The sequence below is a fragment of the Trachemys scripta genome, chromosome 21, assembly GCF_013100865.1.
Source record: "Trachemys scripta elegans isolate TJP31775 chromosome 21, CAS_Tse_1.0, whole genome shotgun sequence".
Taxonomy (NCBI): domain Eukaryota; kingdom Metazoa; phylum Chordata; order Testudines; family Emydidae; genus Trachemys; species Trachemys scripta.
Genome location: NC_048318.1, coordinates 14,467,907 through 14,491,862, shown reverse-complemented (window position 1 = coordinate 14,491,862; position 23,956 = coordinate 14,467,907).

The following is a 23,956-nucleotide window of genomic DNA, read 5'->3' as shown; positions in this document are numbered from 1 at the left end:
TTTCCACTCAAGCCTTTTGTTTTCAGGGCTTTATAACTTGGCTGCAAACATTTGTTCACAGCTGAAACTTGGAGCCCAAGGCCTCAGCTCAGCAGCAAATTATTATTTTAAGATGAAAAACCTCAATTCAGCCTCAAGTGCAGATAATTGGGAACAGGGGAAGTGGCTATTTTAAAACAGACTTAAAAAAAACAACACACTTTTGAGCCATTATAGAAGTCTTACTCGCCTCTGAACATTTCTGGGGCAACTTATACTGTAACCTTTTAAAAACAAAAACCAGCTGAGACTGACCTAAAAGAGCAGAGGACGGAGTATGACGATTTTTTAGTTTTATCCCAACTCTGCCACTGATTCACCACATCACTTAACCTCTGTGTCTCAGTGTCCCCAGATGTCAAATGGAAATGATAATACTTACAGAGCCTGTAAATCTTAATTAACTGATATTAAGTACTTTTAAATATTTGCATGAAAGGGCATGATAGAAAGTTAAAGTAATTTTGTTCTCCTGACAAAGGGAGGTAGACTTATTTTGTTGAGACTTTTCTGAAGTCTGAAGTCATTAAACAAAAGTTGTACTTTTCCTACAACTGGAATAGAAGTGCCGCTTTATGACTCACCCATTCAAAAAAGAAGATAAGGAAATGCTCATAGGATCACTCACTTATGGAAATGTCACCAGGATATATATTCTTTCCTTGCTGAACTTCACCCTTGTATCAAGCCATATCTATTTAAAATAGCCCATCCAAGTGATGTGCAACATCCTTGGACCTGACCGCAAGCTGACTGCTGTCTAAATCCTGCTCTGATCTATATGTGGAATACACCCAGTGTGCTGTTTGTCTGAGGTTCTCATCAAGTTATAATTACAGGGGTTGTTTTGTTTTAAGATAAAAATGCACGTTTCTCAAATCAGAAACTGGTATGCTCTGTTAATATTCTTCAGACATCAGGGGACATGTAAGGTATTTTGATAAATCTCATTAAGGGGATAAAAATTTCATTACAGTTGAAGTAATACAACATTTTTGTGTAGTAGATTTCACTACACTCCATTAATGCTATTGGTGGACAAGTGATTGAAATTTTACTTTTGATTGCATGTCATTTCAGTGGTTATAGTTAATAATAAATAGTAATGATAATAATAATAATAATAATTAATAACGGATGGAAATAGAGGATATCCCAAAGTCCTTTTTGTGCTGTGGTAGGGGGCTCATGCTAAGAAACTTACAATTACATAATAAGAGAGAGTGCCTGCCCAGAAGACTTTACAATGTAACTAAACAAGACAGACAAAGTACTGTTAACTCTGTTAGCAGTCAGGAAGTGAGATTTAGTGACTTATTATCTTGTGCTTCCACACAGGATGGTTATGGCAGATCTGGGAATGAAGACTGATCTCCTGTGTCCCAGTCCCTAGTGCCTTAACTGCAAGGCCAACCTATCACTCTATTCTAGAGAACTTTTATTTTTGAAAGTAAACTTTAAAATCCATTTTATAACATGGCTTTAGTACAGTAGCTTTGGTAATGCAGAGGATGAAAGCGACTCGTGCAGCCTCATGATCTCATGAATGAATGTCAGCTTGGCAGTTTCTCACTCCCATTACACTTTCCTATCCCAGTTGGCTCGCCACGGAGACTTTTTGCTGCAGGGATTAGGTTAAGTTAGTGCATAATGTGTTCTGAACTGCTCCTCTGTGGATTAAAGAGTGGTATTTGCTCTTAAATTACATTGTGCATTGGATCACCGTTTTCAAGTTCTATGATTTGTGTTTTTGGCATCATTTGCATGAACTATAAACAAAGGAGTCAATTTCCCCGACAGTGATCTGAGATGGAAGACAATCATCCCCTTTTTTCCTTACATGTTGAATTAATACAGAGAAGCAGGATAGATGATGGTTTCACTTGTTGTGTCATTAGTGAAACATAAAACAGATGTGTGAAACACTGTATGAGTAATAGAACTACATTACATATTTATCTGCAGAAATAACGTCCTGAATATAAAGCAACCACATAATGAAGTTTCCCTCTTGCCAGTCCTAGGTCAAACTGTATTAAAAATGTATTAAATGTAAGACTTCATGCCAAAGCTAAATAAAGTTTGTTCAACTCTACAAGAGTGTTAAAAAGTGTTTAAATCATGGCATCTTGATTTTGTCTGTGGATTTTTTGGATTCTCCATCCCTCTAGTACTTCACTTCCAGACTAGAAAGTGGAGACTCTTCTTGCAGAGAAAGCCAGTGCTAGACTCAGGGCCGGTGCTACCATTTAGGCAAACTAGGCAGTTGCCTAGGGTGCCAAGATTTGGGGGTGCCAAAAAGAGGTGCCCCCAATTTTTTTTTACATCGTTCCTATGCCCCCTCCCCGAGCGCGCGGTCACCGCTCCACTTCTCCTCCCCTCCCAGGCTTGCAGCGCCAATCAGCTGTTTGGCACCACAAGCCTGGAAGGGGAGGAGAATTAAAGCGGGGGCGGCGTGCTCTGGGAGGAGGTGGAGCAGAGGTGAGCTGGGGTGGGGAGCTCCCGCACGGCTCCCCGGGGGGGGCGCGCTCAGGGCAGGGGGGGAAGCTGCCGCGGGGGGTGGCGCCTCGGGGCAGAGGCGGGATGGGGAGCTGCTGCAGGGGGCTGGGGGAGGGGGGGCGCGCAAGGTGGAAGTTTCGCCTAGGGCACAAAACTTCCTTGCACCAGCCCTGGCTAGACTATGGAATAAGGAGACATTCTCCAAATGAAGCCACCACTACCATCCTGCGAAGTACATCACCTCTCTATTTCTCTTCTTTAATCTGCAACTAGGACATCCTGAATTTTACAGGTGCAAGTGTCATCTCCCAGGAAGAAGTGGCTCATAATTTAGTTAGCAATCAATATCTGCAATGCATTTCTTTCAAAGAATTATGACGAGAGTCAGATATGTCCACAGAATTAGTAATTAAATATGGTTGGGTGCGCCATGTACGCGAGTTTGTCATTTACTTTATAAACCCAGTAGAAAGGTTATAAAAATCCTTGCACTTGGCCAGGAACTCAAACTGCCCAGGCCCCTGTATTCTGACTGTGACAGCAGCCTATCTGCCTGGCAGGTTACAACCCACCCAATGAAATGGGAGAGCACAGATACAGCTAAGTCTGCTAGGTACAGATTTTTAAACATAGGTGTTTGTAATTGCCTTTCCTTAAATTAGGCATGCAAATCATTCAGGTGCATGCAAACAATGGCTATCCAAACTTGGATATTTGCACATGTAAAGCAATGCATGCATCTGAGTTTCAAGTCTGTACCTTAAACTTATGCAGTTGCCCAAAAAGGTTAGGAATCACTGACTTAAGTCCAAGAAAAATAAGGTAGTTCAAAACCTAATGCATCTCCTTGCTATACTTTCTAGATTGCACCCACAGTAGGTATTACAGTCCATCCAGCATAGTATGCAACAATCATTGTGCAGAGAACCTTTCAAAAGCTGGGTACCTTGTATCAGGTCGATTAGATACAAACTCCTCCTGCAGATTTCAGTGTACATGAGATATCCCACCGGTATGTGACAGATGGCTCCAGCCTGGAAGGGAATCAGGAACCAAATTACTCTCTGATGGGCTTACTGTGATGGCCAGTACTATCCAAGCTACTTCAATTTTGTCTGAGGCTTTGCTCATTGTTAGAGTCTCTACTTTTCTGGCTGTCTTTGGCTTGTCCACAGCTTGTCCACATGTCATAGCTACCCAAATATTACCAGATGTGGAAATTTGCTGAATAGCTGCAGGACAAAATGCCTCACCCAAAGGAAAAAGCCAAGCTGCCTCTGTTCCACCCTTCAGGAGAGGGCCTGGGGCATACTTCATACATCATGGATGTACCTATGGGACGACAACTTTGCCCCATTCACATCAATGGGGCAACTCCCGCTGACTTTAATTGGACCCGGATTTCACTTACAGCCCCTCATGTTCACACATATTTCTCTGTTTCTGCCATGATCCGTTTGCTTTGAATACAAGCAAAAGACAACTTACAATCCAAATGGGCTTTCCTTATTTCCCGAGACATTAGACAAGAGCACAAAGGGCTTCAATTTACCGGTCTGGGTTGAAAAGCTGACCCTTCCCCACGTGCATTGTTAAGCAACATGGCGGGTCTATTTCAAGCAGCAGCTCCTGTTTTTGCTGCGAAGAGTCAGAACATTCAGCAGGGGAAAGAATTGTTTTATTTATAGCATGACATATGAAACATGCCTATTCCACAGGAACATGTGTTGCTTATTTAAGCTATATGTCTTCCATATTGAATTCTCCCCCATGTCTATAGTACATTTGGAATAGTTCACAGCATTATTCTGGCTACGCTGACCTCAAGAGAAAATCCAGAGAGACAAAACCCATCAATAAGCAGAACAAAAAAAAAAAAAAGGCAAATTTCTCTCTTCACCCCAGACCTCATGAATTCCAGATCAACTAGCTTTTGTCACAATATAGCCCATAAATCTTTTTTGATTGGCAGCTGAGCTCCCGGATGCTGTAGCCTCTCTCATCAGGAGAAAAACTTCAACCTGACAATGTCTCTTGCCACTTTGGGTAGAGCTCTGGTGTAACATGATTTGTTGTATTCCTTGGCATCAGCTGTTTTTCAAGACTACAGCCTCTGCCGTACCACACTTGTTATCAAAGGGTAGACAGGCTCTTGCCAGTTTCTGCACTTGCCCTACAGAGCTGGAGAGGGCCTTGCTGATTCTGATCCCAGTCTCTCCATTTTATCTTCCCACTAGAGTTGCTCATTAATTTAATGTAGTTGACAGTAAACAGGTCACAGAGAAGCCAAGGAGTGTAATATTTTTTGCCTTAACTGTAGCCAACAATCCTGGAAGATTCAAATGCAAAATGGATTTAAAATCCTGCATGGCTTACATAGAAGCACGTACTGCTAGTCCCTGTTGCTGAGAAGGGAAGGAGTAACAGACCACAATATCACTGGACCTACAGGTGGTTCCTTCTTTTTGGGCTGCAGGACAATACAACATCAGTCTATGGCTCAGAGGGACAGTGCAGTTGCACTGGGACAATGTGACGGCCTGGGCTGTATTACTTTTTCACTGACATTTTTATACTGCTCATATTCTGAGACAGAAGGGAAGTCTGTGTCCCGTTCCCCCCCCCCCCCCCCCCCCGCCCCTCACAGGGCTGGAGTGAAATCCCAAGAGAGTGAAGTCCTCTATGATTATCCACAGAGGCACGTACAACTTGGGCTGCAGCATCATTGGGAGTTCACCTTCGGAATCACACCTCACAGACGTGCCCCACTTTTGTCTGGGTGGGCGCCATCTTTAGACATTCGTTTTGTTTCTTGTCAATGACCCATTCCATCAGTGGTCCTGCTGGGGAAATCAGCAACGACGGCCCAGATGTCAAGGGGTGCAACTGGACTGAGGCAATCAGACCACTTCTCAAAGGCTTCTCATGAGCTGTCACTACTAACTTGAGGGGAGAAAAGGAAACTTTAGAGACAGACAGATGTTTCCCCACCCATTAAAAAAGTCATCTAACATACCAAGGTGCAAAGTATGACTTTGCTTTTGTCAAGCTGACATTGTAGTTAAAAGGTATAGGGTGGGTTTCCCCCCAAAGAAAGTCCCTGAATTATTTTTGATTTGTTACCCAGAGACTCAGCATTCACTGACATTTTTTTCCCCTCAGCCTTCTCATTTGATGCCCCCCCCACCCCCAGTTAAAGGAAGTGGCACTTAGAGAAACTGGATGCTATTGCAGTAGCTAGATTTTGGTTAATGCTCTAGATTAGGACTCAGAAGAGCCAGGTTTAGATCCTGGCTTTGTCAGACTCCCTGTGTGACCATAGGCAAGTAACGGCATATCTGTGCCTCAGTTTCCCCATGTTCCAGATGAAGATCACAACAGTACTTCCTTCCTGTCTAGTCTATTTACACTGTATGCTCATTGGGACAGGTACTGCCTTACTGTGCACTCGCTGAGCACCTAGCACAATGGGGAATAATGCCATAAAAGCCCGTGTGTGCTACTGGAATATAGGCTGTCTAGGCTACAAACTAAGGGTGCGAGTCCCCTGCTCATGCTGGCTCTCATTGACTTAGCTTGAGAGTAAGTAGTAGTGTAGCTGAGGCCTGGCTGAGCACAAACCCACAAACCGATGGGCACACGCTTGGCACAGCACAGCTGTGCCTCTGCAGAGGCTAGCCGTGTGACTAGACTCCTATTTCTCGAGCTAGCGTGATCACCTTTAGATGAGCAGGGGAATCACACCCCTAGCTGGTAAGTGTAGACAGCAATAGATAAACAATGTACCTGGAAAGAGGGTGTCGATTACTTGGACACTTTTCTCTAATATCAGGCCACTTGCAGCTCCTTTATCACAATACAGCTAAGCCCAAGCAAGAAAACAAGCCCCAACCCTCGCACAGATCCACAGGAGCTCTTATAGGAAATACAAAGTCAGAGCTCTCATAGTAGGAGGAGGTTAGTGACACGTCCCCTCTGGTGTTATCTAGACCGGTGATCTGCTAGGCCTCTCCAATCCTTGACTCTGGGAGCCAGCTTTACCCTGCTCTGCTGTGAGAACCCACAGCCTCTGGCACGTAAGCTGCTCCCAGCTATTTCCAAGTGAATGACAAGCCAATATCTCCGGTCCCAGACAACCCTAGAAACCTCCGTCTTGCAGTGTCCAGTTATGCCCACTGGACGCTGCAAGCTTATATAAGTTCATCAATTTAATTTAGAAATTGATATGTACCAAGCTTGTTCTCCCAAGGGGAGTCACTGACACGCTTCAAACCAAATGCACTGCTTCAGGTAGAACAAACAAACAGATTTATTAACTATGAAGCTAGATTTTAAGTGATTTTAAGTCAAAGCACAACAAGTCAGATTTGGTCAACTGAAATAAAAGCAAAACACATTCTAAGCTGATCTTAACACTTTCAATGCCCTTACAAACTTAGATGCTTCTCACCACAGGCTGGCTGGTTATTTTTCAGCCAGGCTCTCCCCTTTGATCAGTGCTTCCGTCGCTTGGTGTGGTGTCTGTAGATGTAGGTGGAAGAGCAAGCGAGCGAGCATGGCAAATGTCTCTCCCTTTTATCATGTCCTTTCTTCCTTCATGGCTTTGCCCCCTCCCCCATCCCCGAGTCAGGTGAGCATTACTGAGTCTCTCCAAGCAAAGTTGAGCAATTCCCCTGGTGTGACCTCGTGCAGGTGAGTGATCGCATTGTAGCTCCCTTGCTGGACAATGGTTGTTGATGGGTTAATTGACACCCCGCCCAGGTGTTGGCTACTTTCCTTGCTGTTGCCTCTGGGGACCTAATATCTGGCTGATTCCCACAACTTACAGCATGTTTTAGTGACAACCATACTACATTCGGATAACTTCATATGCATTAATGATATACATATATGGATAGAGAAATGATTTTCAGCAGATCATAACTCCCCCCCCCCATACCTTACAAGCCATGCTTTATCTGTAAGTTCATGATTATATGAAAATGAGGAATATGGGGGTTACAGTATGCTCCACCAATGGGATTCAAGAGACCTAGGTTCTGTTTCTGCTATTGATTCACTGTGATTTGGCAAAGGTCACTTCACCTTTCTCTTCCTCAGTATGTCCATCTGTAAATCAGTAAGGGCTGATTCTGTGTCCTTTTATTCAATGGAAAGGCCCCCATTGACTTATGGGGATTGGATCAGAAACATAATAGTGTTATGGCTAGAGCTACCAGATGGTGCGGTTACATATAGTCTTAAGAATCTTTCCTAGGGTTTGAGTCTTTGAAGAAATGTTCTATCGTTTGATAATTTTGATGTAAGTACATCGGGAAGCTGTTGCAAGCACCAAGAGAGGTTACTTTACCTTCATCAATCTAGCTAGAGAGAATTCTTGAGGCAGAATTAATTCCTGGTAATCAGTCCTGAGTGGGTGGGCTGAGATGTCTGAAGTTACCTATGTACTGTTTGTGACCACCTCTGTTCAAGGTCTGGTATGTAGTGTGTAAACAAAAACAATTGTCATTAAGAGGATACCTAGACCCCATGTCACTGATTTCTCCTCAACCTGTAAGGCTCCAAATTCTGCCACCACTCAGCAGAGAGGTGGACAATGCTGCTTGCTGTAAGAGTTGGTTGAGCACTTAGGAGGCAGGTTTATTAGGAGAAAAAGCATAGCACTTGTATTAACTTCACTGTCATCCAACTCAGTCCAAGTCTGCTCTGGTTCCTGGAACCATAGTTCACATTGGGCACGCACAGAGGCTTACCACTAAACTAGGTCTTAGCATAGTCATTCTATATCTGTAACAGGTAACCTGTTCTGACACCTAACTTTTTAATAAAGCTTTAAGATTCTTGAAAGCCAAGTGCTATATAAATTCAAAGATTATTAATACATATCATAAGTAAATTGAATCAAATAATGGGCTCCCTGTCCCAAAGAACGGACAATCAAATAGCATGAAAAGATACAATGTAATGCATTGCAATGCAAAAGAGACAAAGAACGGTCTTATAACTGGAACAAAGTCTCCCTAGTTACTCTTCCCACATGAACCACAAGACAAATTGAGCAAATAAAAGAAACACACAATCAGAAGAGTCTCACTCATTTCTGCATCCCAGAGGTCTGTTTCCAGCTCAAAGCTCTTCAACCTACAAACAAGACTAAAGCCACTCTGCTAGCCTAGCAAATGAATCCTTTGCATGTAGCCCACCTCTTGCTATTTGTGTATTTCACACCAAAGACTCCTTGGACTCAATTTACAGGTGACCTCTGTGCTATAGTCCTCATCGCAAGTGACATTAGCTTTCCAGGTTAATTCCTATGATGAAATTAAAGTTGATCATGCAGAAATTCTTACTCAGTGTTTTCAACAAATCTATTGAGGATGAACAGCAGAAGATAAACAGACTTTTGCTTCAAGATAAGCTTTACTTTCTGTCTGTGCAAGAGGCTCATAGTGCCAGTGCGATGAACATTTATTAAAATCTCAGTAAATAGTAATTCACAGAAGATAAGAATAGTTCCACCTCAAAGTTAACACGTCCTCTAAACGTCTATTTTTGGAAAGATGTTGCTAAAAGATTGATAGAGTACCTAAGTCTTCAGCTGTTTACGTTCTGCTTCCCCACTTCTTCCCCAACAGTATTAAGCTACAATAAACTCTGCTAAGCAATATTAAGGGGATGATATAAACCAATGTTTACTAGGAAATCAAGAGTTAATGGGTAGGTAGCTGATGTGCTGTGACCACAATTATACTACTCAATCAGGTCTTTGTTACATTGTGCTTCCTGTATTGCATTCACCTGTTCTTGTCATATACTTACACTATAAACTCTTTGGGGGTGGAATCAGCTGTTGGTTATGTGTTTGTACAGTGTCTAGCACAGTCAAGCCCTGATTAGAACTTCTAGATACTACCTCATTGCAATAATAATATTTAAGACTAATTTAGCATTAAGAAGTCTTGAAGTGAACCCAAATATTTAAATTTGGTGAATTGAACATAACTTGACATTTGAATGCTGTTTAAAGATTTGGAGAGTAACCAAATTTACTATTAGCCAAGTGACAGAGTTGCTAATTAGATTACTTGAACAGGAGATTTTTCCTATCTTCCAAAGATTTTTTTTTTTTTGGAGGGGAAGGGGTTTAATAAAAATTGGGATTTAAATACTCCAAAATAAGAAACCCCATCTTCCTTGTGAGCTAGGGTTTGTATGACTATCATCAACCCTGGTCATGTTTTTACAGGTGTTTAATAAATCAGGCTGTGAGGAACTCAGCCATTTCCTTTTTCAGGGCTTCACAGGAAAGTTTTCTTCATTTAACAATTCATGGGGTGTTTGCCCCTGGAGTTTTTGACTTTGAATGAGTTTCACATGAAAACTCGGCTAGATCTTTAATTTCATAGGTTTTCTGAGACACCACCATAAGCCTTGGCCCCAGGTCTATTTAAATGGTTTACAGTCTCTAGTGAAACTGGACTGAGGCTCAAGTTTATAACAAGACTCAGGACTGGCTGAGATTTTCACACTTCTGAAAGGTGATATTTGAGGAATAATCCTCCCAAACTGGTTATTATATGTGAATACAGACCCCTCTTTGCCTCATCTATTTATAAAGTTACAAAGGGCACTTGTCAGCTTTGTGATACCAGATATTGATCAAAACCATAGGCCATTTCTTCCCCGAATTTCCCTAATAACACCAGACTACATGAGCAACAAGAGATAGAGACAGGCTAAAGAGACACAGCCTGAGCCACTATTGCCCTGCCCTTTATGAAGACATTTATTCCACTACAAAGTGCCTGTAAAAAGTTCTCATTCTGGCTCAGGAAACATTTTACAGGCTGTCCCCGAGCAGGGCTTCTCCCCAGGTTCCCCACACACACTACCCCACCTTTAGATAGGTTTATTGCCCAAACATAAGTAAAACAAACACAAGCAGTTCCTCAGCTCACCCATCTCAGCCAGTCCTCATTCAACCAGCTCTGTTCACTCCTACCTCAGTTAGTTTTCAAGAACAGCAAATCCAGGGTAACCTTCCTAGGCATTTAGCCCCACCACACAAGTTACCTCTGCTCTGCACAGACACAGCTTACCTCCAATCACTCCTCCCCTTCCTGCCCACTGAGAGGTCTTTATAACCTCTGGTGTAGCCCTGCCCCCTTTAATGGGCCCACCTGCTCTAACCCAATGGTGCTAGACCTGGTCTACTCCCAGGGAGCAGCTATCCTATGGTGTAAATAATAGCACAAGGCACAGGGGAATGGAGAGTCTGGCCCACAACATTCAGATCTAGATGAGGAGTAGTTAAAGGCTGGAGTTTGGAATTCAGGTTTGAATTTAAAGATGTTGAAATCTCATAAACTGTTCTTGTGATTTCCATAATCTGGAATGGTAAAAGATCAGCATCCAAATCAGAACTGGAAAATATGTCCCTTCCACTTTTGGGTTTGACTGGGAAACAAAACTATGAGGGCAAATCTGGCTCCGGGGATTTGAATTTGAACACCTTCAGATTTAACCCCTAGGGTTGGTCCCATCCTAGTGCAAATGCAACTTTATTTCTATTATCTTTAATTCCAGAAAGAGGTGGAAGGAAGATCCCATAAATATATTAAATACTAATTGTCAGACAAAGATGTAATTGGAAAACAAAAGTATGTTCATAAACAAGGAAAGAGAAGAAATAGTAAAGATATATGGGACCCCACTGGTCCTCTCTGGGGTGGAATGCAATGCTACACTGCAGTTTAAGACCGGAACTGGAGAATGCTGCATCCAACTGACAGTTTCTGTGGAGGGAAGTTAGGGAGATAGAATGTAATTACCTGGCTTGGAATCTGGCCAGGGTACTGAATTAATACCCTATCTCTTGTTATAAATATTATGGGATCTTTAATCATCATCTGTTCATTAAAGTCAGCACCCACATTTTGTATCTCATCCCCAAGACAGCACCTCCTAGCGCCACACTGGGGCACTGATTCAATCCACACTCAGAAGCCAAATGTGTCATTTCCTGGATTGCTAATAGCCTGCCTTGCCCCAATTCTTCCTTGGAGCTCTCCCATTCAAATACTGGCTTCACCTGGCCTCTGCTTAGTTTGTGAGATTGGACAGGATTACAGCACAGGCAGGTGCACTTTGGACAGCAGAGTAGTTAGACCATGCTGCTCACATGAAATGCAGCTTGACTTCAAAGCTGATTCAAATATCATCCGTTCCCAGTTTGCCGAAGGAAGGAGATGGCTGTGTGGGCTGCTTGCTTGTCTCACTGCACATCTAGGATGTTGCCAGTAGCATTCAGTGCTTCAGTGGCTGAACCATGTAAATTCCTCATTGAACCTATGACATTCGGGTTGGGAGAAGACTGAGCCCTTCCAATGGTCTAGCTCTGGCATTTGTTTCCTGCATTCAATCTATTATACGAAGTTAAATAAAACAGAATGCATCATGAATAGCAATGTGGGCACTTGAAGCAACTAGTACTGGATGTTCTGTTCTGCAGAGCACGCATTCCGAGCTCAGAGCATGGATCTTAATATACGTGCCATAGGGGGTGGGGGTGGGAAGCTTCTTTGTTCCTTCTGAATGAAAGCACCTGAAGTCCACGTGACTGTAGGGAGGGGAACGTAATGAGGGCGGCCCTGCCATTGTAGCATGAAATGCACCTCCTGCCACTGCCTCCCAGAGCATGCTATGGGGCGTGAGACTGCCAGCAATGTACTTATGTCACCACAAGGGATCTTCGACATATTGCTCATAGCATTCAATAAAGCACACCAAGGTAACTTATTTTGAAAGAGAAGTTAGGTTCTTGTCAGTGGATTAACAGGCTAGAAACATTCCCTGCATTCAGTGCAATGTTTTGAAAAAACTGAAAGCAAAAGCAGAATGATTTTGTACGCTATCTTTTTTTTTTTTTTTTTTTTTGGAAAACAATGAAACCTGCTGAAAGCCTTGTCTATGCCATAGATGTGCCCCAGACACAGCCTTCGGTGGTCAGCAATTGGAGTCCCTGCAAAGTGCAATTCCTAGTGTAAGCAGGTAAAGCTGCTATTTGCCCCCCGTGGAGCTTACGTCTGCATGAAACCAGGGTAAATGGCATTAGTGCAAATCACGATTCATTATGCTTTACTCTTGGCTACTCTAGTAGTTTACACTAGTGGCCACTGATGGTTGAAACTGTGGCAAATTGAAAGGGTAAGCAAGGCCTAAAAGGCACAAAGCACAGAATACACCCAAACCTTGTAAACAAGGGGCCTGATTTTCTGTTACCCTGAGCCTTGTGTAATAATCATTTATGCCTGTACAAAGTGAAGATCATATGCAGCTAAACCAAAAACGTAGCATTTTATATCCACTTTGCAAAGGTGTAACTGACCACCTAGGGTGCAAGATACAGGGATAATCAGGGCCTGGGTTTCATAGCTGCACTCCTGAAATTTAAAATTCTCCAGATGTATTTCCAGAGTACTTTTTATTCTCTGTGTGTACAGTGCCTAGCACAATGGGACTCTGATCCATGCCCAAGGCTCCTGGGTACTATTGGAATATTTTATTTTTAAGCTGGTACAAGTAACAAAAAAGCATTAGGACCCTGCTGCTCCTCTTCTCCCATAGGTATCAGGCAATGTGCTCCTTTCACCTGAACTGAGCTGACTTGTTGAGCTCGTGTGCCGACTAACACATCCGCTGAATTCTTCTGCCCTGACCTCCTATGCACTGCATCAGTGTGCTTCTACTTGTGAATTTTTTCCCCTTCTAATTAGCCAAAGTGTTTAATAAGTAACAGGAATGTTTCTAGTAATTTAGCACTTCATTAGTGATGTATTCCATTATAGAATATATCACCGAAATCAGCTCTTAATTCAGACAACAAATTTACTGTCTTTAGAAAAGATAATGGCGTCTCATTTTCATTACTTGGGCCTCTTGTAAACCTGAAAATAGTCTTTTGCATTTCATTAAGGTACATCTTGACTAAGTGGTTGGACCTTCCAGAAAAGTAAATAAAACCCAGTGAAAACACAAGAGAAATGAAACTAAAATGACAGTTCGGACAGTGCCTCTAAAGATGATGAGGGAGAGCCAGCTTGATCATGGCCAATCCCACACTGGAAAGAACAATCCAGTTTTAGAAAGATTTTCTCCCCGCTTTCTCCGCAAAAAGTGGAACAGAGCCACCTGGAAAAGTAAACAATTGATTGCAGGCCAAATTGCACCCCGGCATCCCAGGAAACGGCACTCCCACACTACTTCCAGTTGCGTTTCTACACTATTTCTGCCTGGGTGAGAGGCGTGCTAGGTTAATCTTGGGAGCTCAGAGCGTCGTGTGCAGTAAATTGTCTATGGACTACAAAGGGTTACGAGAGCAGGCTTTTTTGCCATTACAGTGTAACATTCAGTGAGCTTTGCTGGCCACTGACAATTGAATCCATGTACACAGCCAGCTTCAGGAGAAGACATAACACTGAGGTCCTGGCAAGTAAGGGGCTGTTCCAAAGCCCCCGGAAGTGAATGTAAACTCTCCCTTTGACTTCAATGGACTTTGCATCAGGCTCTAAAATTCCCAAGATATGTTGCGGAAGAGTAGGGGGAAATTCTAAATCTGGAACCTTCCCACACCATCGATCATTGCATAGGGCATGAACAACTTTCCACCATCCCTGTCTATTCTGGACTGCTCTGTGCAAGGCCTCGGTGTTCTTAAGTCCTGTTACTTTTCCTTCTCTGAGTACTGTTCAACGGAAGGATTCTCTCCGGGGGGGAAGGGTCCTTTTACGTGTTCCTCCAGCTGCCCAATGCCATGCCTGCCAGGGCAGATACTCCGGCTTCATTCTTAACTTATGTCTCGGATAGTTCCAACTTCTTTTCTGGATGACTCTGGAGACGGGACTGTTGAACTCTCTGATGAATCTTAGCATTTGTTTTAAATTCATTCCATTTAATGCCTAATGTTTGTGAGGCAGTTTGTTTCAGAGGAATTCGGACATCTGTCTGTGCTTTATATTCTAGTCCAATTCCTCTCTGGGCAGTTCCATTCTGCATTTGTTTCACTGCTTCTCCTAAACTTCAGCCCAGCGTTTCTATGCGCTCTTGTACAGCTGCCATCTTCCACTCCTGAGGCAGCTGAACTTCAATGAGAGGTCTGAAGTGATGCCTGTATATTACCTAGTGTAAAATATTTTGAAATCCTTTAGAATGAATGGCTCTATAAATCTATAATTACTCTTAGTCTTGGCAGTGGATTGGTCAGGGCATCTCATGACAGCTTATTCCACCTGAGTATCACCAACTTCTGCCTGTGCCAGCTGTTACTGAGGGCCAGCAGCATGCTATGCACTGTGCAACACACAGAAGAGATGAAGTCTCTGCCCAAACTGACTTGCAGTTAAATGCTTTGAGCCTGCAGGCCCATCCATGTGGACAGAGTTCAGGGCCCGGGTGGGGTCCCATGGAAGTCAGTGGGGCTCAGCAGGGGTCTGTCCATGGGTGAGTTTGCAGGAGTGGGACTTATTTTTGACCAAAATAGTACAGCCATAATATAGGGTCAATCATAATAGTGGCATGGATTTTGCTGTTGGTTTTGAGTGAGATCTGTTTGGATGGTGGATCATTATTGCTGGAAGGACTTCACCTTCTCCTGTGACCATTATGTTCCATTTCAGTTCTCCATTTGCCTGCTGTTTTACTTTAGCATGTGCCTTGCTAGTATCCCCCTCCCACCTCACGTCTCTTGCTTCCCAGAACTTCCCCTCTCGGTGATCCTGCACATGACATGGAATAGCCATGGGCACTGGGGCAAGGAGGGGTGTCTGTCTCGGCACGCACAATTGCAGCTCCCAGGAAAGTCAGTGCTAAAGCCCTTTGCGCAGCATTTTGAAAGTCAAGGGAAAGGAGCCTGACAGCAGCCTTCAGCTACAAGCACTGAGTGGGTTGAGGCACCCTCCTGATTGAGGCGTTAGTTATTCCAGTCCACAATCACTGCAGGAAGAGGCCACTGCTGAGAATGCTGAGATGTAACCAGCTTGTGGGCCTTTGCACCCAGGCAAGTTGCTGTCTTCTGCTCCATTCTGTTATCTATTCCTGAAACATGCAGAAAGCCGGCGTAAGACCAGAACGTCTCTCAGGAGACTTGGATTCTGGCCTTTTCTTTGGTCAGCCGTGCTTGCTAGCCATGGCGCTGCTGAGATGCACCCTGCATATTGCAGTCACATCTTCTTGCCAGGCTTCCTTTGCCATTTCCTCTTGTGCTTCCTCCCTGCCCGCTGCCCATGAGGGAGGTTATTACACTTGTCGGTGCACCAGGGAGCTCAGGTTTTCTGCATATGCTCTGGGTTGTTTTAGGGCAGCCGGTGACTGCCTGCCTCATTTATTGCCTGTTACGAATTGTATCTTGAGGTGGATACAGACAGACAGGTCCACGTATCACAGTCTTTTCTTCAGCCAGTCAGTGGATTTACCTGTATTTTTAGAAAGCAACAGAGGGTCTTGTGACACCTTTGAGACTTCATGAAGTGAGGTTCTTACCCACGAAAGCTTATGCTCCCAATACTTCTGTTAGTCTCAAAGGTGCCACAAGACCCTCTGTTGCTTTTTACAGATTCAGACTAACACGGATACCCCTCTGATACTTGACTGTATTTTTAGGTAATTTGAATGACTACACATAGTTCTTTGCCCCCATTTAGTCTCTGAGGTCTTGTTCATGACTGGGGGGTGACTGTGACAGCCATGGGATTTCTTAAACACTGAGCACTGAGAATCGGTAGCCTTCCTTTAGTGATAGACAGCATTAGGGGCTTTTGATGATGGATCAACATTTGCTTCCTTCCCAGATTGTGTCAAGGACTCATTTCATGTTGTCCAAGGCTAATTATTTTAATCACACATCATGCCTGTCTTCTACTATTTGGCAAGACTGTGACATTTTTGTTTTAATGCTGCCAACTGTGCAAATGCTGCTCTGTGATTTTGAAGGACTGAGTGCTTCCTTGGGAGTTTCAGCCCCATTTTTTACTTGTCACCCCTCCTGGCCTCTTCTAGCCATACTGCCTGAACCCTCTTATCCCATGACTCCAAATCCTTTCTGAGCTAAAACCATCAGCTCTGCTCGCCAAGCCCAGTGTTCCCCTAATAATTCCCCCAGGAATTAAGCCTTTGTCTCCCACCTGTGTCTGATAAGTAGGAACTTACCTAGTTATTTATATTTACATGTGTGTGTGTGTGTGTCTGCAAAATGCTTTTTGCAGATGGGAGAGAAAGCAGATAAAGGGTTAATTTCCAGGCGGGATTCTGTGGAAATTTAGGGAGGTAGGCCCAGCTGGGAGCTAATTAGGTGCAGCTGAACCTATTTAGGATCAGCCCAGAAAAAGGGGCTGACTTTGCTTTGACAGGAGGGAGAGGGGGAGTTTGTGCTGAGTAGAAGCCATACTATGAAGTGCTAGGGAAATGGCTGAGTAGCTATAGCCTATTTATTTTGTTTTGGGAGTTTAGCAGCTTCCTAAGCTGCATTGTAGGAGTGCATTAACTACAGACTTTGCAAAATTGTATCCTTTTGGTTAAACCAGATCTCCTGCAATGACCTTGAGAGAAAGATTAGTGTTTAAAAGTGAGCCTGCGATGAATTTCCTTTCTCGCTACTCAAACCCTGGTCTCCCTGCATTACATACAAGTAAAAATCCCCCAGATCCGCAACAGATTCTCAGAGGCCTTGCCTAGCAGTCTAAGACAATATCAATGAAGTAGCAAGAGCAAAGCAAAGTGGACTGAAGGCTCTTGGGTTTTACATTGTCTCTGCCACGGATGTGTACGACCACGGATGAATCATTTAGGCCACATTTTTTCTAATATGATCAGTAACTTTGGCGTCCTGAGTAGAGACACATTGGAGCTAAAAGGTTGCAAAAGTTCTCTATGTCCCAGTGAGTTGCTCAGCACCTCAGAAAATCAAGCCAAAAGAGTTAAGCGCCTTTAAAAAAAAAAATGGAAACACTTAACATTCAGGGCTACTCTTGAAAATCTGGCTGAGCTATGCCTCAGTTTGCCTCCTTTTGAAAGAAAAGTTATGATCGTTCCCTACTTCCTGGGGTGTTGTGAGGCTTAAGCTTTGTGAAGTACAGTGAGAGCTTCAGTGCTTCTATGGTATGGAGTTCTGCAAAACCAAATACCATGAGGTGGACTTCTGCACTGAGTACTATGGGTCAGTTCCACGGACCTGCAGGATATTGATCACTAGGACTGATGGGTTCTGTCGCAGCCATGGAGCAAACTCACTGGGAACTGCTTTGCTTGGCAGGCAGCCCATCCCCATCGTTATCACGTATCCTGGTGTCACATTCATGTATACTTAGATTTGTGGCTGGGATCGTTGGTTTGCACAAAAAGCAGAGGGAGTGGGTGTCTGTCAGTCCACAGCTCTGGTTCTGCTCTGCTCTTACCCAACAGTTATCCACCCCCTCTCTTGCCTTGCTTGTGATATTAATAAGTGACTGGGACTCATGGGGGGAGCAGACTTGCTTATTTTGGAGAAACTGCAAGATTTTTCCTTTTTCTTGAAACAACCTTTGCTAGTAAGTCTGTGTGCATACATGTGTGTGTTGAGCAGTTTCTCTCTATCAAATCACTGTGGGTTTAAACCAAGACTAGGATCCCGAGTTGCTATCCAGAGTTTATGCTGTTTTGGGAATGCAGAACTGGCTCCATGTTTGTTAGTTTAGCCAGAGTGTGTGGTGCAAAGAAACACATGCATGTAAGAAAACAGGCCGATCACGTTTTGAAAGAGATCCTACCCCTTCTGGGATCACAAAGGGCTAAAACCTGAGGTTCTCTTCCGTATTTTATTCCCTGTTCCCTCAGGGTGAAATTCACCCCATATGCAGACAACCAACACTATCCTTGGAAGCTGAGAGTTAAATGGTGCATATACATTGCGTTGGCATAGGGTGAATTTCACCCTCTGTTTGCAAACAGCTGAAGTCCCACTGGTGTACATCAAAACAGTTGTTGGAGTTTCAGAGGGATTGCTGGGGAAAGAAAACAAATAAAAACCCACCCAACCAAAAATACCCATCCACATCCTGCATTACTAGCAAAGCTTTGTACTGAGAAATAAAACACAGCAACCTCCTCCCTTTTCCTGCCCCTGCCATACTTATTCCAGCCTCTCCAAAATAAGCATGGGGCAAGGCAGAAAGAAATTAGGCCCAGGACTGCTTGGTGGGCTGCAGAGATGCTGAAAAATATCTACAACCCATTTTGGTTTTGTGCAAACAAATACTCCCCAGCACAATCTCTATACATGTGTATTTATTAATGTGATGCCAACAGTCAACAGGAGCTTTGTCTAAGTCAGAAGCTCAGGGGTAGACCTGCTTTGTGAATGCACTATCCTGACGGCGGCACAAGCTCCTGTTTCCCTTTGTCCACAGGGACTGTCGTCTCTCACTCAGGAATGCCTGACATACCCTCACATCCATTCTGAGCATCCTTAAATAGGCACCTTCCCCTCCCACTGTTAGTAACACATGAGAAAAGATCCTTATAGCAAAATGAGTAACCAGTCATCATGCCATGAGATAAGCACGTGCTTTTTGGCAGTGCTCAGTTTCACTTTAAGCACTGACCTAAATGAAGTGACTGGTTGTTCAGTGGCATTTTTCTGGGTGCTGTGAGCACTTTTAAAAGTCCTAGCTTTAGTTATGGGTGCAAATTCCTCGTGAATAAAATGGCCATAGATACTAAGGTGAGGGGTGCTATGGAAAACTCAGAGACGCGCACAGTTCATCGTTGTCTAACTGTATTTCCTTTTTAGAGTGCAATTAAAAAGGGAGCGAGATTTCATTGTTTGGACTGGGCCCAATCCTGTGCCTTTTAGGATTTCAGTGGATTCATGATTGGATCTACAATGCACTGACAGATGCAACCGTTAAATTGCCAACTATGAGTATATCCATGGCGCAATGCATGTATGGTATGGATAATAGAAAACCCATTAAAATGTGGGACTACAAGATAAACTGATGTAATTATGTTTTCTGGTAGCAATGCTGCATTTATTGCAAGATTTTAGTGTTGTTTTGATGCTGGGAATATTTGATATTGCTAAAGAAAAAGACAAGCATAAAGGAACCAGATGACAAAGTGACAACCTCTCCTGAATGTGTAGGTAACAAGACATTAACCTTCCAGCCCCCAGACAACTCATTTGGGTGAGAATAGCTTTAAGTCATATAACCGATGACAATTAAATATTTATATGTTTAACGGTGGATGGCTAGTGGGATCAGAATCCTTGGACTTCTTTGTAACAACCATTCAAGTAATGGTATTTTTTTTCTTGTTCTTGCATGACAATATATTGTACTTGCCTGAAAATGAAGTTGCTGAGATTCAAGATAGCGAGGATTAGATTTCCCTTCTCGTTAATAATCCAGAAGCATCTGCAAAATGGAAAATGATTCTTCTGCACAGCAAACCTCCAGACATTAATTGGAACTTGGATTTTGCTAGTAAAGGAGGCTTTCGTGTCTGAATTTGTGCATGTGTTAACATTTCAGATGTGGTTTCTTTTGACTAATTTGTTTTCCATTGTGTGTGGTCTTATTATAAAACATTCCTCCATAGAAAAAGTATAAATATTTACACATTGGCCTATATCAGAGCTCTCTGTAATAACGATATTTCGCCTTTTACTGTCTGCAAGTAACACTCACCTTGCAATTACTTCAGTGAGTTGCTGGCACTAACATCCAGGAAACAAATCTAGTGCACTTAGGTTTGATGTTATAATCATTTGCGTGCTGCTTGCAGACAAAGCACAAGAAAGCTGTAACTATTGCCTATGAGTTATTAAAAAGCTGTACAGGAGCAGCGTTTTGACTTACAAAACCAAGTTCAGACCAGCCAGTGAGGCAATTTAAAAAGTGAGTGGTGTGAAAGATTCCTCTTCGGTTAGTTTTGGTTCAGTGTATAAAGTGGAAGTGCTGGCTACTGGAACAAGGAATCTCACCTTTATGAACTCATCACTGGTGAATTTGAACTCAGGCCAAAGTGAATGTGAGCTTCAGTGCCTGCTAACCCTGATTACCATATGTTTCAGTTCATGAGCAAAGTGCTTACCCAAGGATAACATGAGTTTTGGTTCCCTTCAGACCTTTGAAATGAGTTGCAGTGTATGTTACAAGAGGTGTTTGTAAAGGAAAATTGAAAACTTGCCATGTAGTATATGGATGAAATCCAACGTGAAAAGGTGGTCATTGGGTGAATGCAGAGTTGGAGGGTGGAAATGCACATAGAGGGGGTTTCTCTTCTTTAGTAGGCTGCTCCCTATTGCATGTGCATCAGGAATGGGTCATGGCTAGTCTGGATTCCCTTAGTGGTACCTGTTATATTCACAGCATACACACAGGAGTTAGATAAAAGCATAAATACTATTGCTGGAAGGGCACAATGTAACATGACTTTATTGCTTAGAATTCAGAATGATAACATATGAGACCCCAAAGCCAGAGAGAGAGAAAGCAGGCTGCTCCCTAAGGCAGAGAAGCACAACTGCTGCCTGCCTGCACGTAGGATCAGAACCATCCCCGCTTATAATGACAGCTTTCAGTTCCAGCTAGTCCTCAATACACCACAGTACCATGCTGCTGGGGCCTGACTCTGTGGTTCTCCTTGCTTTGCAGATTGACAGGGCATCTTTATCAGAATAACGTTAAAAAAAAAATCCCCTTCTGTTTTTAAGTGGATTTTGGTTCCGGTGAAAAGTGCTGGTTTGTCAGCTCTGGAAATGGAAGCTCTCTATTTATCTCCAAAATATGGCAGCAGCAGTGCCCCTACTTTCCTCTTCTCTTCCCCTCATCATGGCAAAAGGTGCCTTATCCTTGTAGGACAGAGAGCAGCCTAGGGGTGAAATGGGGGTGCTCAGTCTCCAGTCCCTTTAGTCTTTGGTTTCTCTATAGAGGTGGCTACCAAGAAGGCCAGTTAATGCCACACGTGGTGGCTGTTTGAGTCAGATGGACCCTTGTCCAAGAGTAACTGGAATGCAACCCACCAATCCATTTTACGTAGGCATCAGCAATTGTGTTTGGTTCCCTTCTCTCTCTGGAATGATGGAAACATTTAGTGTGTAGTTATCACACTGATCTTTTTAATCTTAGCTGTTTGTAAGGAGCCTCTTATCTGAGTATCCACCAGTTCTACCAATTCAGTTGTGTCTTCTCTTTTTATACCCACGGCTATTAGTGAAACAATCAGTTTAAGGCAGCACATGAGCTCTGCCAGCATTTCTCACTGCCACACCAATTCTCTGCCCGTTTTGTTGCTGAATTGTATTTGCATGAGCTACTGATGCTTTAATAAACATTTGCTGGGATGTGCCTCTCTTTGGAGAGCGTAGACAACTCTAGTGGAGTGAGTTAGCCTGGCTCATATATCTTGCTCTGTGCTGGGTTTCACTGGGCAGTGGTCTCTGTGTGCTGCAGCATTTCACCTTAAAGTGGAAGGGTCTGATCCTGCTCTGACACCCATGCAAATCAGGAGTAACTCCACTGAAACCCATGGAGATACATCAGTATAGAGTTGATGGGGGTGAGATCAGAATCAGTGCTTAATTTGTAATGGGAAAAGGTACCAGGGCTCAAGAAAATTTTACACATTCATAACAGATGCAGCAGGTCCAGAGGTGCCGGGGCTCAGGCCTGAACTGCCAAACCTAGAGGTCTCCGGGCTCAGCCCCGGCACAAATTAAGCATTGATCAGAATCCAACTTTGAGCTCCAGTGGATGTGTTCTCTGCGCTGATCCTCCTGGCGCACTTCACTCCCAGCAGCACCCAAGGAAAGCCTGTGCTTTCTGTTAAATAATAAATAATAGCAAGAACATATGACATCCTCAAAACACTTTACAGATATTGGCTGAGATCTTCAAAAACTAAATCCATTGAAATATCAGCCTACCTACAAATGGGAAGTGGAGCCAAATCCATTGAAATACTGACCTAACCTACACATGGGAGTTGGATGCCGAATTCCATGATGGTCCTTTGAAATCCCAGCCATTTACCCTCCCCTTGACCCTTTGTGGGTGGGTAGATAGTCAGCATAACTATCTCAATTTTACTGATGGAGAAACTGAGATACAGACAGTCTGGTCGAAGTGACTGGGACAAGGACGTACAATGTCAGCAGCAGAGCCAGGACTTGAATTCAGGACTTTCTGACATCCACTCCCCAGCTTAAACTATTAGACCACTTTGTCCTCTTGCCATCAGCTGCTTCAGACAGCTGTGTGGAAGCCAGGCTCTGCTGAGCAAACCCCTGCCGGTATACCAATAGCTCATGCATGCCCTAAAAAGTAAGACACTCATCTGATGTGTCAGGACGCGTGGGAGCCCAGGGTGGGGTTGGCTCTGGGGATCTCTGAAGGCATAGGCACTATTCCTCTCCCCACACACTAATCTGGAGCTAAACCAGGATTTTTGTCATCTGTAGCCAATTACTGGCGTAACTCTGTGGGAACTGGCCCCAAACATCTGAAGGGCAGATGTAAAATTTGTACGTGGGGAGAGCAGAACATGGAATATGCTTACTATAGCAGTGCAGCAAGAAATCACGCAAGCCAGGAGGAAGAGAGAGCTCCCAAAGCCCGCGGCCAAAGCTAAGCTCCTAAATCCGTTGTGAGATGAAATAGCCAGTTTTCAGGAGGGCCGAGCAGGCAGCAGCTCCCATTGACTTCAGTATGGAGAAGGTTTCCTGCAAAGCAGAATAAACCTAAAAAGTGGGAGAAGTAGCTATAACACTTCTCGGAAACAAGGACTGACCAGCACATGAGTAGGTGATTGGGGCATTTCAAGCTTCTGCTGTTCCCTGTCTCCTCATTTCTTTGTTCCCACAGGTGGCGCTCTCTCTAACGGACGTATTCGCACTCATCATGTCAGGGAGCTTCCTCTAATGGCTCCATGGACGCTCGCCCAAGGCAGGGCTCGCTTGCTCTCTCACAAGCTGGCAGATACCATGACTGCACACAGTACTGAGAAGGAGCCGAATTCCACATTCCTGGATCCATTTGAAGGTGCCTGTATGAACCTACCCATTCATTCTTCAAATGGTCCGGCTCACTCCTGAGCTGTGTGCCTTTCCTCGGCGTTCACTGGCTGCTCACTTGCATTTGTCTTCCCTTCTCCTGGGCAAATGCAGAACTATTGCACCAGTGCTACTGTGGATGACCGTACATGCCATATTCTAGTCTCAAGATTGGGCAATCCTAATACATGACTCATGTGCTAGTTTCCCTTGGTGGGCCTCTTGCAGTGCTCACTAGCATTTCTAGCCTGTCAAATCCCACCTCAGTGACACCCCTCGTAGTAATTTTTCATTAGAGCTACACTCTTCGCATGGACAAGTGGGTCCTGCTGT